Genomic DNA, 5,014 nt, shown 5'->3' on the forward strand with positions numbered 1-5,014 from the left:
TACCCTCATATCATTTCACAAGATCTTCCACCTCTTCTGTGTGGTGCGACTCATTGTTGTTGCTGATGAGGCCGACTCCTGTTGTGTCATCTGCAAACCTGATGGCGCTGGATCTGGCGATGCAGTCATAGGTCAATAGCGTGAACAGGACTGGGCTGAGGACACAGCTCTGAGGTGCACCAGAGCTTAGCTTGACAGTGCTCGACCTTCTGGTTCCTACCCAGATTTTCCATTAGGAAGTCTAGGATCCATTTACAGAGACGGGAGTTGAGTCCAAGTGAGGACAGCTTCTCCACCAGCCTCTGGGAAACTATCAAATTAAATGCCAAGCTGAAATCGATAAACAGAAGCCTGGCATATGAGGCATTGTTCTCTATGTGGGCCAGGACAGAGTGAAGGGACAAGGTTATAGCATTGTCTGTAGAATGGTTTCTTCGAAAAGCAAATTTAAATGGTTCCTGCATCCCTGAGAGGTGCTTTGATGATGTTGGCTGTCTTGAACCCAACGGGAATGGTGAATTGTGGCAGTGAGGTGTTGAAGATGTCCGTGAATACCTCCGTCAATTGGTCTGCACAGTCCTTCAGTACCCCACCAGGTATATTGTCTGGTCCCGCCATCTTGTGTGGGTTCACCTTGGATAGGGTTCTCTTCACCTCCGCTGCGGCTATGCGGGGGGCCCGTTCCATCAGTGGGACATGGAGATTTCTTTGGCATCATCCTGTTCTCATCAAACTATGCATAGAAGGTGTTCAGTCTGTCTGGAAGGGAGGTGTCATTGTTCTTAATTCGCAAAGGTTGACTTGTGATTTATAATAGTCTCGATCCCTTGCCACATGTGCCTCATATCACCGGTGTCACACAGCTGTCTGTGGATCTTCTGTGCATACCCTCGCATTGCCTTCCAAATTGCTCGGGAGAGTTCAGTCCGGCCGATCTTAGTGCCTTCCTATCCCTTGTCCTGAAAGCAGCATCACGAGCTCTGAGAAGGACCCGTACCTCTGCCTGGTTTCTGGTTAGCCCTAGTTGTGAAGCATTTGATCTCGGTGAGATCCTCAGTGCACTTGCTGATGTAGCCCGTCACTGAGTTTGTGTTCTCCTCTATGCTTATATGGCCACCTCCCTAGAGCAGCACCAGTCCATGCTCTCAAAGCAGTCTTGCAGTGCTGCTATGGTCCCCCCATCCACATCCTGATCTCCCCGAGAACTGACCTAGTTTGCTTTGCCAGCAATCTGTACGCCGGGGTTAGCTGGACAGATATGTGATCTGAGTAACCAAGGTGGGGGGGAGAGGTGCAGCCTTGAACGCATCAGGGGCATTGGTGTATACTTGATCCATGGTGATCTCTTGTCTGGTGGCCAAGTTCACATACTGTTGAAACCGCGGTAAGATCGTTTTTAGGTAGGCGTGATTGAAATCGCTAGCAACAATCATGGCACCCTCAGGGTGGGAAGTCTGGCCTTCGCAGATGGCATCATAAAGCTCCTTCATGGTTTCACCCTCATTAACCAAAGGCAGAAAGTAGACTGTGGCAATCACGTGGCTGGGAATTCCCTGGGCATTTAGAAAGGTCTGCATTTCACCAGGAGCTGAGCAGTCAACAGAGACATTGGTGCCCCAGTTCTCATTGATGTAAATGCCCCCCCTCCTCGAGTCTTGACAGAAGCAGCAGCAGAACTACCCATTTACATTCTCCCCCTCCCCCCCCAATATTCTCATGAGGAGACTCTGTCAAACTTCTACACGTGTGCCATGGCAAGTATACTGACTGGTTGCATCACCACCTGAATTGACAATACAAGAGCCCAGGAACGCAAAATGCTGCCGGATGTACTGAACACTGTCAGGTCCATCACAGGCTCTGACCTCCCATCCATTGCAGACATCTCTATGAAGTGCAGCCTCAAGAAGGCAGCCAACATCATAAAGGATCCCTCATCACCCTGATCACAACCTCTTCTCCCTGCTACCTTCGGGCAGAAGGTACAGAAGCCTGAAGACCAGCACCTCTCGGTTCAAGAACAGTTTCTTTCCAGCAGTTATCAGGCTCTTGAGCATCCCCTTCCTACACCAATCATGGACTGGCTCTGTTTCTACAAGTCACTTTATTATCTAGTTTTATGTGTAGTATTTATTGTCTCGTTTAGGACTATAGAACCAGAGAACACTACAGCATAGAAACAGGCCCATCAGCCCACCTAGTCCATGCCAAACCATTTATTCTATTAACCTACACCCAGACCATTCCCCTCCATACCCCTCCTATCCAATGTTTTCTGAAGTCATTCCATGCTCTCACCACCCTCTGAGTGAAGAAGGTCCCCTGAATGTTCTCTTTTAAAATTTCCCCTTTCATCCTTAACCCATATCCTTCTGTTCTTGTCTCACCCAACCTCCGTGGAACAAAGCCCGCTTGCATTTTCCCTACCTATGCCCCTCATAATTTTGAATACCTCTCTCAAATCTCCAACAATTCAGGAAGTGAATTAATTGGATTAGTTTGCTATTGCAATTTTTCATATAAGTCCGTCCGCAGCAAGTAAGAATTTCGGGCATTTGCACAATAAAACTCTTTACTGTCATTATCGTGACCTTATCCTGCTAAGTACCTTCTGCACACCAGGGACAAAGTACAATGGCCAATTATTCAACCCATTCGCAAACCTTTTCAATCTGCGGGAGAAAGCCCACGTGGTCACGAGGGGAGAATGTGCAAAGTCCACACCGAAAACTCCAGAGGTCTTGATTCAAAAATCCTGACCTTGGATGCTATCTCCATGGAGTTTCAGAATCAGATACAGAACCACAATTTATAACCATAGAACAATCACAGCACGGAAACAAGCCCCCTCGGCCCTTCTAGTCCGCACCGAACCAAGTGCTCACCTCTTGCCCCACCTACCTGCACCCTACCCATAACCCTCCGTTCCCCGCCCATCCATATACCTGTCCAATTATTCCTTAAATAACAAAATTGTCCCTGCTGCCACTACTTCTCCCGGAAGCTCATTCCACACAGCCAACTCTCTCCAAGTGAAGAAGTTCCCCCTCATGTTACTTCTAAACTTTTGGCCCTTAACTCTTAACTCATGACCTCTTGTTTCAGTCTTTCCTACTCTCAATGGAAAAGGCCTATCCACATTAACTCTTACCTATCACTCTCAGAATCTTAAAAACCTCTATCAAATCTCCTATCAACCTTCTACACTCCAAGGAATAAAGACCTAATTTGCACAATCTTTCTTTGTATCTAGTTGTTGAAGCCCAGGTAACATTTTTGTGGGTTTCAACATCTAGATTACAAAGAAAGATTGTCCTGAACAAGTCACAATTTTTTTTGCAGGACCATTAAAGGTGCAAATATTGCTATTTTAAAATAAATTAATTAATGCAAGAAGAGAAAATGAGGTACTATCTGTGGTTAATTGTCCATTCAGAAATCCTATGGCGGAGGGGAAGATGCTGTTTTTGAGCTGATGAGAGCAGTGTGAAGAAGGCATGGGCTGGGTGGTGAGGGTCTTTGAGGATAGAGGCTGCTTTCCTAAGTCACTGCATGTCCTAGAAAGAGTGAAGACTGATGCCCATAATGGCGCTGGCTGAGGTCACAACTCTGTCATCATGTCCTGTCCTGTGCATTGGCACCTCCATTCCAGACAGTGTCGGACTCTGGCTTTACCTTACTCTTAATTTAGTCTATGTGTAGACTGAGCCAAGCGTGTTCTTTGAATGAAGTGATAGGAGAAGGTATTCAGTTCAACAGTCAATTTATTACACAGCACAAGAATAAAACTTAACAGAGCTCTGGGTCAATCGTTAGTTCATAGGTCACCTGCACAGTGAGCTACTCCCCAAGAATGACCCCTATTGTCCAGTTGGCTCAGTTTATATAGATCAACCTTATCATACAGAACAAAAGTTGGCTTCCTTTGCTAGATTTCATTATCATACAGAACAAAAGTTGTCTTCCTTTGCTAGATCTTTTTGCATAAGGGTTATCACAAGTCATCTCCTGTTTTGCAGATATCTGGGGTGTAGCACTCCCATCTTAATCCTCCAGGCCGGACTATCCTGTTGTGTTGATCAGAAATTAATTCATCCACAGATATTTCTAATCACCATTCTGTTCCTGTCTGGCCAATTTCTGCTGTTCTCTTTAACCCCTCCTCCTGCCTTAATCTTCCTCCTAGATTGGTTTTCCATTCCGTTTGTTTCTTGCAGGCCATTCTTTGTTCTGGTCTGGCCTGTGTCTCCTGTGCTACGCCCCACCTCCTTCAGTTGGAGCATTCCTCCTAAATCGTTTTATGCATTTCCTCTCCCTGTATTTTGGGAGCGGACAATTTTGCTCAGCCAACTTTGCTCCATGCTGTGATTGCCACTTAATCACATTCCTCTTTTCCCCTGAACCATGCAGTAAATATACACTTATTAATTAATCATTTCTTTCATAATGTTTTAATCTCTAGATTCCAACAGTCCCCCTTTTGGTCTCATGAAAATGAGACCAACCACCAGTTAACTTATGGGACCAAGACCTCAGGAGTTTTTGCAAGGACCGGCATCTCCGACCCCTTGTTAAAATTAACCTCACAAACTTGGCCATTATGAACACACTTCAGTCCAGTGGGGGCCCCAACACTGTGTTCAGGAACATCAGTCCAATCCGCAAAGTACTGTTTCGGTTCGTTATGGGCCTCCCAGGCTGAACACAAACTCTTTGTACAGTTGTTTCCTTCTCCAGATGCTTCAAGGGCTAGGAACAACATCACCCATAGTCCCCACATAGTGTCCATCACAGCTCCCTTCATTGTTTTGATGCCAATAAATTGATTATACCGTCAACCACTGATACACACTCACCGTAGTCCAATAGTCTCTTTAAAAAAGGGACGTGTTAAGTGTTCTTAGTCCGTGGTTTCTTCACAGAGTCCCAGTCATCTCCGTTCGAATCTGTTCCAGTGTCCATGTAGGTGGGTCCGTTGCTATTCACTGACTCCAATGATACCACATCTCTCCTT

The sequence above is a fragment of the Narcine bancroftii genome, chromosome 1, assembly GCF_036971445.1.
Source record: "Narcine bancroftii isolate sNarBan1 chromosome 1, sNarBan1.hap1, whole genome shotgun sequence".
In the NCBI taxonomy this organism is placed as follows: domain Eukaryota; kingdom Metazoa; phylum Chordata; class Chondrichthyes; order Torpediniformes; family Narcinidae; genus Narcine; species Narcine bancroftii.